General features: G+C 46.7%; 1 protein-coding gene across 4 annotated transcripts in view; it reads right to left on the bottom strand.

Moving 5' to 3' along the window:
* CUNH14orf132 (chromosome unknown C14orf132 homolog) overlaps positions 1-11,656 on the bottom strand; it is a 49,311-nt gene that overhangs the window by 23,214 nt on the left and 14,441 nt on the right. Inside the window, exon 2 of one of the 4 annotated variants that reach the window (XM_017857951.1) lies at positions 3,858-3,921. The exons of the other annotated variants lie outside the window; for them this stretch is intronic. The gene's annotated coding sequence lies outside the window, so the exon portion shown is untranslated. The remainder of the gene's footprint in view (positions 1-3,857; positions 3,922-11,656) is intronic. 4 annotated transcript variants of the gene reach the window in all.

The following is an 11,656-nucleotide window of genomic DNA, read 5'->3' as shown; positions in this document are numbered from 1 at the left end:
AGAAGCTCCAGAAATGAGATGCACATAATATGGCCAATTAATTTTTGAAAAAATTGCAAAGGCAATTCAATGGAAAAAGGATAGTCTTTTCAACAAATGATACTGGAACAAGTGGACATCAATATGCAGCAATATATACAGAGATAGATATGTGAATTTGGAACCCAATCTCTTACACAAAAATTACAAAACAGCTGCAGCAAAAAAACAAAACTCATGCCTCATACCAAAAACTCAAAATGAATCTGAGACCTAAATGAAATCATAAAACTATAACACCTTTAGGAAAAGACGTAAGAGAAAAATGCCTGTAACCTTGTGTTAGGCAGAGTTATTAGCTCCAACATCAAAAGCATAATCCAGACAAGAAAACACTGCAAACTGGATCTTATTAAAATTATAAATGTTTTCTCCATGAAAAACACCATCAAGAGAATGAAAAACCACAGGCTGGAAGAAAATATTTACAAATCATCTATCTGACAAAAAAAACCTTATAAGTAGAATATATAAAGAACACTGAAACCAGTGTTCCCACATGTGTCCATGTGTTTTCATCGTTCAGCTCCCACTTATAAGTGAGAACATTCAGTGCTTGGTTTTCTGTTTCTGTGTTAGTTTGCTGAGGATGACAGCTTCCAGCTCCAACCTTGTCCCTGCAAAGGACACGATCTCATTCCTTTTTATGCCTGTGTAGTATTCCATGGCATATATGTACCACATTTTCTTTGTCTAGTCTATCATCGACGGGCATTTGGATTGATTGCATGTCTTTGCTATTGTGAATAGTGCTGCAATGAACATATGCATGCATGTATCTTTACAATAGAATAATTTATTATATATTCCTTTGGGTATAGCCCCAATAATGGGATTACTGGGTCAAATGGTATTTCTGCTTCTAGATCTTTGAGGAAGTGCCACACTGTCTTCCACAATGGTTGAGCTAATTTACACTCCCACCAACAGTATAAAAGCATTATTTTGCTTTACAAACTTCCCAGCATCTGTTGTTTCTTGACTTTTTAATAATCACCGTTCTGACTGGTGTGAGATGGTGTCTCATGGTGGTTTCAATTTGCATTTCTCTAATGATCAGTGATGTTGAATTTTTTTTCATAGGTTTCTTGGCCACATGAATGCCTTCTTTTGAGAAGTATCTGTTCATGTCCTTTGCCCACTTTTTAATGGGGTTGGAAAACAACCCATTTTTTTTTTTTTTTTTTTTTTTTGAGACGGAGTCTGGCTCTGTCACCCAGGCTGGAGTGCAGTGGCCAGATCTCAGCTCACTGCAAGCTCCGCCTCCCGGGTTTATGCCATTCTCCTGCCTCAGCCTCCCGAGTAGCTGGGACTACAGGCACCCACCACCTCGCCCGGCTAGTTTTTTGTATTTTTTAGTAGAGATGGGGTTTCACCGTGTTAGCCAGGATGGTTTCGATCTCCTGACCTCGTGATCCGCCCGTCTCGGCCTCCCAAAGTGCTGGGATTACAGGCATGAGCCACCGCGCCCGGCCACAACCCACTTTTAAAAATAGGTAAAAGATATGAACAGCTAAATAGGAAATATATCCCTGAACAAGAGATATATACACAGAAGGCAAATAAACACTTGAAAAGGTGCTCATCATCATTAATTAAGGAAATGTAAATTAAAACTACCATGAGATAACACTACGCATCTACCACAATGGCTAAACTTTAAAAAAAGAAAAAAAACCCTCGTGTTACTAATTTCTGATGAGAAAGTAGAGCAACAGGAATTCTTGTACCTTGCTATGGGAAGCAATTATGCAGCCATTTAAAGAAAACAGTTAAGCCAGTTCTTACAAAGTTAAACATATGTTTATCATATGACCCAGAAATCCCACTTCTACATATTTACCCAAGAGGAATAAAAACTGATGTTCACCAAAAACCTGTGTGCAAATGTTTACAATAGCTTTATTCATAACTGCCCCACACTGGAAACAATGCAAGTGTCTTTCAACTGGTAAATGGGTGAACTGTCTACATTCACCCAATAGAATTCCACTTGACAATAAAAATGAAGAAGTTATTGATGTCCACAATGACATGGGTGAATCTCAAATGCATTAGGTTACCTGAATGAAGCTATATGGGAAAGGCCATTTAGATGGTATTCTGGATGATGCAAAACACAATGGGGTGGACAACAGCAGAGACAGGGGTGTGTGCAGTAGGGGGTGGTTGGCGGCAAGAGACAGCAGGAGGAGATATTTTGGGGCGATGGAAAGTTTTAAATTTTGATTGTGGTCATGGTCACAGGGTTCTGTGCATCTGTTACCAGTTAGAGAACCATACCATCCCCTCCACCAAAACAATCTTCTGGTATGTATATTAGCAAGTAAATCAAAAGCACACCTGGGAAGGAGACTGCGGCATTTGCTCTGAGCCAGGCGCTGTGGCAAGCCCAGTGTTCACCATTCCATGCAGTCCTCAGCGCCCCTGGGAGGTGGTGGTGGCCTTCTAACTGCACAGTCTCTTAGCTGAGGCCCCAGCGCCCAGGGTCAGGCTGGACCCCAAACCACATCTGCCTCCACGTCCCAAGCTCTTTCTACAGTGCCAAGATTTTACTGCATGTATGACAAAGGTGCTTGGCAAATCGAGACTCAGTGGACCTCGGCCCACAGCAGAGATCACTGTGGCCTTTCGACAGGCCTGCAGAGGGCCTGCAGAACACATGACAACTTTCCTGAGGAAGTGCTCAGAAGGAGTCTCCAGCAGCGTGGCACAGCTCCCCAGGTCCCAGGCCTTTCCATTCACATCTCCCACCCTAACCCTGATGACCATTCTGACTTGGGGGCTCTCTTGAGCCCTGCATGGCCAGTGTGGAGTCTGAGTCAGAGGCAACTCCAAAGAGAGCTTCTCCCTTCACACCAGGTCTCCCTTCATCTCTCTGTGAGGCCACATTCACATGGCTCTCCCAGGCATGCCCTGGAGCTGTGCTGAGGCTCAAGTTGGTTGATTTCAGCAAAAGTCCTTTGTGATGAAGGCCCAGGGCTGGACAGGCACAAGGAGACGTCCACCAGCCCTGGCAGAGCACCCTGTGTGCCCCACCTCCCTGCAGCTCTCCACACTCCCCATGGGGCTAGTCTCCTGCTGAGACATCTGTGGGCTCTCACTCACCACAGACCAGGGCCCAGCTTCCCAAGGTTGAGTGGCACCATCCCTCAGGGTGGCAACAGGCTGGGTCCACAGGCTGCCACCTGAACCCCTTCAGGAGAGAGGGCTGGAACTGTGGCAAGCTGGTCAAAGACTGGGGATCCCCAGGGGGAAGTGTGTGTGTTCATGGCTTAATTGGGGTGACAGTAGTAGCAATGATGGCAATCAGAACACTTGAGTTTATGCCACCAAATCCAGGGAAGGTAGAGAAGAGACAGGGGCTTGCTTGCTTTTCACTATACTAGAAAGACCCCTGGTGATGAAGCCTTGAAGGGAGACATGGGCCACAGAGGGAGAGTGAAAAGACTGTCCCTACCCAAATCTCATCTTGAATTGTAGCTCCCCAAATCCCCATGTGCTGTGGAAGGGACGTGGTGGGAGGTAATTGGATCACCGGGGCAGTTACCCCCATGCTGCTGTTCTCGTGATAGTGAGTGAGTTCTCACACAGTCTGATGGCTTTCTAAAGGGGCTTTCCCCTCTTTTGCTCAGCACTTCTCCTTCTTGCCACGATGTGAAGAAAAATGTGTTTGCTTCCCCTTCCACCATGATTGTAAGTTTCCTGAGGTCTCCCCAGCCTTGTGGAACTATGAGTCAATTAAATCTCTTTCCTTTATAAATTACCCAGTCTAAGGTATGTCTTTATTAACATCATGATAATGGACTAACACAAACCTCATTGGATGTTGCTTCCCCTTCTCAGCACATCACCGAAGGCTCAGCGTGAGCTCAGCTGTCTCTGCAAATGGCAGACAATGATCGATGACCTTCACAGTGCGGCAGTCATTAACTCACAGTGGTTTAGCTGCCTTTCAGAGACCCTACCACCCTAGGGATGAAGAAACTAAGGTGATACAGGTGCACCCCACGAGGATGCAGGGCATGCAGCTACTCCCCTGCACACCTTCCATCGGAATCTTCAGAACTGCCAATGACTCTGGTGGGGTAATTTCTATCCATGCCTTTAACAAAAGGGGATGCAGAAACTGCCCCTAGAAAGGGTTAAGCGATTTGCCCAAGGTTAGTCCCTCAGCTAGCAAGGAGTAGAAGGGGTCAGTGCAGTGTGTGTGTGTGTGTGTGTGTGTGTGTGTGTGTGTGTGAGAGAGAGAGAGAGAGAGACAGAGAGAGAGAGAGAGGGAGAGGGAGAGAGACTTCATGTACACTGGCGAATGAACCTTTGCAATCCAGTTCAAATCAGAATCTGGGTTTCCTGGTACATGCCTCAGGTATCTCCTCCTCCCTGAGGACTTGCATTTCTACAAACCTGGCTCCAGTTTTATCTGCCATGGGCTTCCTCAAGGAGAGAGAAAAGGAGAGACCTTTAGATGGTGCAGAAGAAGAATGAGGCAGTGATAGGTAACCGGCTCCAGAAAAGGAAGGCTGGGCTGAGGTCAGCTCCAGTGATCCAAGGGAAGGATGGCTACCTGGCTCATGACACACTGAGGTGGGCAATCAATTATTTAAAAAGTAAACAACCAGGTAAAGAACGTAGGACTCTAGGCACCTAGACTTAATTATCAAGGAAAAGGGACAATTCCAAGGGGGCACAACCTGAGTGCCCTCCACAGTGGAAAACCCTCATTTGTCCACAGAGTTCCTACCTCATAGGCTCTTGGTTTAGCCCTGGCTACAAGTGGAGGTGAGGTCTGGGGGTGCATTTCAGTAAATCTGCCTGGCTTAGTACAAAAGTCAACCCCTCTTCCTGGGGCAGGGCTCTCCTGTGTGGAATATTAAGTGGAAGCAGGACAATAGCATGCTCTGTGAATTTCCTCCCAGGGGTCTTTGGAAGGCCCTGGAAGAAATGCTAACGAGCACAGGTTTGAAGACTTCTCCTTAGTGAGATGTCTGTGCCAAGAGCATCAAAATAAACTTCCAGGCTGTAAAAATAAAGGTTGCTTGGTGTTTGCTGGGAAGAAGAGATCTCAAAGTAGAAAGCCATCCTCTCTAAAATAATACATATTGAGGTCCTTTAAAACTTAATACAAAAGCAGGATTTTGTGGCGCGCAACTCCACATCATCAAGGCCCTCAACACCATTACATGAGTAACCCATGGAGGTCCCTGGTCAGATGTCAGCCTCTGAGTCCTGGGCCTTTGAAGCCAGTGCAGGAGGCTGAAGCCTTCGAAAGCTGCCTGTCTGCCCAGGCTGACTGCACCAGCTCCAGACTGTGCTGCCAGTTGTCCAGCTGCATGCACACCCCGTGCCTGCCCTGGCTAATCACGGTATGTCTCACAGTGAGGTGGAGGTGATGTCTTCCCACCACACAGGTATTATAACTGAGGCTTTGACAATTTAAATATTTCCAGAGAACCAGAAACTAAATTCAAACTGCCCGAGTATCATGGTATACTTTGCAATATTCCAGGATTATAGAAATCAATAGTGTCTACCAAGTCTGTATTAGTCCAGAAACAGAAACATGAACTAGTAATAGCCCGCCTTAGTACTAGTTAAAAGTTTTCAATGAGTCACTACTTTGTAGGCATAGGGTATAGGTACTATAATATACATATATATAGTACCTACTTGAGTAGGGATAGATCACGGGTAAAGGGATGGTCATAATATAATTGCTCTTTTATGGAGCCTCTTATAAGGAATTATTATTATAGTCCAGACAGGAAGACGAGAACGCCGAATAACTATATATATATTTAATATATATATGAACAGAAACAGAACCAATAACATATATATAAATGTAAACAGAACCAATAACATATATATAAATGTAAACAGAACCAATAACATATATATATACACACACACATACATATGTACATATATGAAGAGATTATGAGGAATTGGCTTATGCAATTATGGAGACTGAGAAACCCCACCATCTGTCACCAGCAAGTTGGAGACCCAGGGAAGCTGGTGGCATAATTCAGTCTTAAGCCCAAAGGCCTGAGAACCAGTGGAACTGGGGTGGTAAAACCCAGTCCAAGAGCAGAAGACCAATGTCTCAGCTGAAGCAGGCAGGCAGGAGACGAAAGGGGCAAATTCCTCTTTCCTTCTCCCTCAGTGGACTGGTTGATGCCACCCACATTGGGGAGGATCATCTGCTTTAATGGGTCCACGGATTCAAACGCTAACCTCATCCAGAAACACTGTCATGGACACACCCAATCTGGCAATCCCAGGGTGCAGCCAAGTTGACACCTTAAATGAACCATCACAGTCCCCTGGTGCTCAGCATAGTGCCTGGAGCGCAGCACATGCTAAAGGTGACCAGAGCTAATGGGCAGAATTTTGCACAGAAGCCAGGTACATAGGCTTTTTGCTGATGAATGTGGCCAAGCTTTTCTCCCGGGGGTACTAAGCGGCTGCTGCTCCCTATGGGTGCTTGTGCTCATCCTGACGGAGGTGGAAATAGAGAGCTCCAAAGAGTCCCTGCTTTGGTCGCATCTGGAAGTGAGAAATTCTTTTCTACTCCCTGCAGAGGTTATCAGTGGGTGGGGTCTGCCTCTTTCTACAGACAGGGTGCTGAAGGCTAGAATCAGCACCCACGCATCTACAGTGAGTGCCTGCCGGACGGGGCACGGAGCACCCCGCCTAAGATCACTCACATCACACACCTGGGAATGGCATCCAAGCCTCCTCCGATCCCCAAACCCCAAAGGCTTTCTCATTAACGTGCCCAGCCCTGCAACACATTGGGGTGACATCCTGCAGAGAATTGGCCTCCAAATCTGGCTGTTTTGCTGAAAAAACATAATCTGCCCTTTCATTAAGCTTTCCAACGCACAGGGAGCTACCAAGCCTTTCTGTGCTGCTCGCCCATGCAGGCTGCAGTTAAGGGCAAGATTTGCTACTGGATATCAGTACTTGCCACTCTCCTTGGCTAATGTTCCCATGCTGGAGAGTCTTCAATTTACAATGAGGTGGATGAAATAAAAATGAAAGCTAATATTTATTGAGAGTCTGCTCTATGCCAACTATGGGCTGAGCACATTACAGGCATGATTGGGTTTTATTATCGCAACCCTATGAGGTGGGTACTATTGTCACCCTTGTTTGACAGGTGAGGACACAGACACACATGGTAAAGAAGACATAACCCTCTCTGGAACCCCTGTAAGTGGCCACCTGCATGTCCTTACATTGCGCAGGACAAAGAGGGCTGCTTTCTTCCCTCAAAGAGCATCTAAGCTGGTGGAAGGTAGAGGGAAACCTACGGCACTCCAAATGTGACCAGGCACAATGACACTGGGATCTACGCTGAGTGCATGCTAATTTTTTTTCTTTTTTTTTTTAATAGAGAGTTTTGCTCTTGTTGACCAGGCTGGAATGCAATGGTCTGATCTCCACTCACAGCAACCTCCGCCTCCTCGGTTCAAGCGATTCTCCTGCCTCAGCCTCCCAAGTAACTGGGATTACAGGTGCCCGCTACCACGCCCAGCTAATTTTGTATTTTTAGTAGAGATGGGGTTTCTCCACGTTGGTCAGGCTGGACTCAAACGCCCGACCTGAGGTGATCTGCCCGCCTCGGCCTCCCAAAGTGCATGCTAATTTTTATTTTTATTTTTTATTTTTTTTTTTGAGACGGAGTCTCGCTCTGTTGCCGGGGCTGGAGTGCAGTGACCCGTTCTCAGCTCACTGCAAGCTCCGCCTCCCGGGTTTATGCCATTCTCCTGCCTCAGCCTCCGAGTAGCTGGGACTACAGGCGCCCGCCACCTCGCCCGGCTAGTTTTTTGTATTTTTTAGTACAGACGGGGTTTCACCGTGTTAGCCAGGATGGTCTCGATCTCCTGACCTCGTGATCCGCCCGTCTCGGCCTCCCAAAGTGCTGGGATTACAGGCTTGAGCCACCGCGCCCGGCCGCATGCTAATTTTTAGAGCAATGTTCATGTTTGTTGCGGTGACTCCCTTGTAAGCACTTTACCACTGTGCTATCTTTCTGGTTCAGTGGAAGCTTTCAAAAGGGGTCCCACCCAGAGCCCAAGGATGGCAATGGGTTCAGATCCAGTTCCCCGCACTGGCCACACTGGCTGTCCTATCTCCCCTGGAAATGATGTGTCAGGTGTGCTCACGTGGCCGCCTTGCTGCTGGCGCGACTGCCTTTGACGGAAGTGCTGGCCTGCCTCTTCGCTGCCTGCAGGTCCCACTATCTATGCTCACTTCCTCTCCTGAGCCCCTTCGGGGTGCCCCAGCACCTGGGCAGGGAGGAGCAGTATCTTTCGAGTAACAGCTGCTCCGGGACTGGTTGTTGCAGCTTTGTGCTGTCCCCTCATTTTCACAACAGCTCAGGATGAGATGGAGGATTGGAGCTCAGAGAGGGACGTTCATTTCCCTGAGCTGGCACAGCTCGTATGTAAATGATCAGGAATCAAACTCCAGATCTACCGACTCCTAACCCTCCTCACTCCAGGCTGAATTAACAGCTTTCTCTACTGGGAGAGAAACAGCTTTCTCTCCCAGTAGAGAAAGGAATAAATGCTAATTTATTCCTAGAACTGACAAAATATTCATTACATTATATTTATTACATTGCATGTATTATAGTACATTATATTATATTACTTTACAATATATTATGTAATATTACCTTATAGTTAGATGTGTACTTATGTTACATTATAGTTAGCTGTGTACTTATCTATTTTTCTTAGGGACTGTGAGCACTTATAGGATATGAGTTGAGTCTAACTTCTCTTTGAATCCCAGTGCCTAGCACATCTACTGACATAGAGCAGATGCTAAAAATATTTTTTATTAAAAAAAAGTGTACCCAATCAATTGCTGTGCATTGAGCTACTCGATATAATATATACACGGTGGAGGAGACGGCTGTATTTTCTGTGTGTCCGACATGTAGGACCAAAGGAAATAAGGATATTTTTGGAAAGCCTGAGAGCATTTCAGAATTAAGAGGAAAAAGCAAATTCACCTCTTCTGAAAGTGTTGCCATAGTAACTCAGCACAACGCAGGGGGAGAAAACACTGTCTCATCAGAGTACATCATCTTAGATTAGCAATAATGGTGCAAAGTCAGGCTCTGCCTCCAACTGGTAGTATAGCCACACATCCACTCCTTCACTCCAAGCCCATTTCACTCCAGTGGGCAGACTGTGGAAGGTTCAGAGATGACATATGTACATAGCAGGGACTCCATCCATGGAGCGACTTGCTGGAGAAAAGCCATGAGCAGATAAGAAAAGCTGCCTGCGAGGGCTTTTGACTTCAACATGTGCCAAAGGACCAGACCAGCAGGATAGAGGGTTTATCCTCAGGAAGTTTGATTAACTCCTCGTTAAGGGGGAATGTGGTGACTTAAGATAGAGACAAAGTATTAGAATAATGGTTCTGTTGAGCATTTGTAAGAAAGTTGTGGAATTATGCTGAGATGTTTATTTATTTATTTATCGATTTATTTATTTTTAGAAAGAGGGTCTTACTCTACCACCCAGGCTGAATGCAGTTGTGTGATCTTGGCTCACTGTAGCCTCGAAATCCTGGGCTCAAGCAATCCTCCCGCCTCAGCCTCTCAAGTAGCTGAAACTACAGGCATGCACCACCACACCCAGCTAACTTTATTTTTTGTAGAGACCAGCCCTGGCTGGTCTCCGACTCCTGGCCTCAAGCCATCCTCCTGCCTCAGCTTCTCAAAGTGCTGAGATTACAGGTGTGAGCCACTGCGCCCACCCTGAGATGTTTATTTCTTTAAATATTGCCCACCCAAAGGCACATGATGGTTAATTAGTGCTACTTAAAAGAAAACATAGTAAGTTAAATCCACACACAATCAGCAACCCCGTGAATCACATCTGCCACTGCAGACGTTCATCACACACAGCTATAGCTCTGGCTCTCCAGGCAGCCATGTTTGCTGTTTGTCACACACACAGGTAGCTCCTTAAATGAACCTATGAACTAAAATGAGGGGTGTGAATACACATGCCCAATGGCAACAGATAACACCAACCCCAGCTACTCCAACAGGGAGAAGGTGCAGGAACAAAGAGCTGGGCCATCCACACCCCTGTCTGACTTGGCTACCATGGAGCTGTGTGACTGTGGACTAATCCCTCACCCTCTCTGGGCCTTATCGTTCTTATCTCTGAATGTGGGTAATGAAAATATTTCCCTCCTTGAGGTGCTGTGAGGGCTTCTTGAGCTGACAGAAGAAAAGCCCCGAGAATGAGACACAGTGCATGGTTTTAGGCACAGAGCCTAGCACCAGGGAAATGGTAATTTAATAAGCTGCCATTGTGTTTAGTTTTGGTAGCACTAGTAGTAGGTGATGGTCGTGGCACTGTCTTTGTTTGTACTATTTTAAGGTGGTGCATGTTCTGGGAAGAACTTTTTCAAACTTGAGAATTAAGAGCTTACTGTTTCACTTCCTATTCAAAGGTCTACAGTAAATACACAATGGGCTATGGAAATGGGCAGGGGTGTGTCTCGGGGCTCAGGGAACCCTTTACCCAGACCCTTCTCATCTCAGCTCCTTGGATGTTTGGCATGAGAGATGTGGGACTTATTCCTCTTTAGACAGATGTGTTTGCTGGATTTGCTGATGCTGGGCTGGGTCCCTGGCACTGGGCACGGGTGGGAGGAAAGAGGCCTCTGGCCAAAGCATAGAGGTGAAGTTCCTGACTCTTTCAGGCATGCAGCGTGGGGACTGGGGTGGCTAAGGAGAAAATCCAGTGAATGGGTGAGGCAAGGGAGGAAGACAGAGTGAGGAAGGACATTGCTCTGTTAGGAAGTTGAGCCCTGAGTCCCCAGATGGTAGCATGAGAATGAAGGTGCAGAGGATACAAAAATCTGCTGAATCAACTCAACATTCTGTTTAGCCACTCAAGCAACAAATATGCATGGCGCTGGAACTCTCTACATGTCACAAAGCACATCGCAGCTCCCTTGGCTGGTCAGTGCTCGCCATGACAATAGAATGGCTGTCATTCCACTTTTACTGTTGCAGAGATGGTTGTTGTAAGGGGTCACCTTTGCAAAGATCCCACAGCCAGTGTGGGGGCCAGCAAAGACCTGGGCCTGTGACACCAATCCCACCTCCTTCATCTTCAGTGCAGAATCGACTTCATACCAGCCCTATGTCCTGTGCTAGGGGGAGCCACACAAGAACCGGCCGATCATCTCCACAAATGACAATCTAGCGGATAGGGAGGGAGAAGTCCCCAGGAATGCTACAGTAGAGCACTGGCCACTCAGAAGGACAGCATCTTAGTGTGTGGGATCCAGGCACTTGGTTTTGTGGGAAGGGGATTCTGAATCCAGCATTGAAGGAGGGGAGGGGGGCATCCCCGGGACAAGGCACTGAAAATTTGGGACACCACTATGGGGAGTTACATGTGTCTCAGCCTAGCTGGTGTGGGCACCAGGAAGATGCATTTCGGGCCCAGGCCTAGAAATGGGGTCTGTTCATGGGAACAAGGGTTGGACCAAGGCCTTGGCACTGTATCCCATGGATGGAGGAAGCCACAGAAGACCCTCAGCAGGAGGAAGCTCCCTCTGG

The sequence above is a fragment of the Rhinopithecus bieti genome, unplaced genomic scaffold, assembly GCF_001698545.2.
Source record: "Rhinopithecus bieti isolate Rb0 unplaced genomic scaffold, ASM169854v2 scaffold_41913, whole genome shotgun sequence".
NCBI lineage: Eukaryota > Metazoa > Chordata > Mammalia > Primates > Cercopithecidae > Rhinopithecus > Rhinopithecus bieti.
Note: the sequence above shows the minus strand (reverse complement) of the source record. Positions and strands in the feature narration are given on the sequence as shown.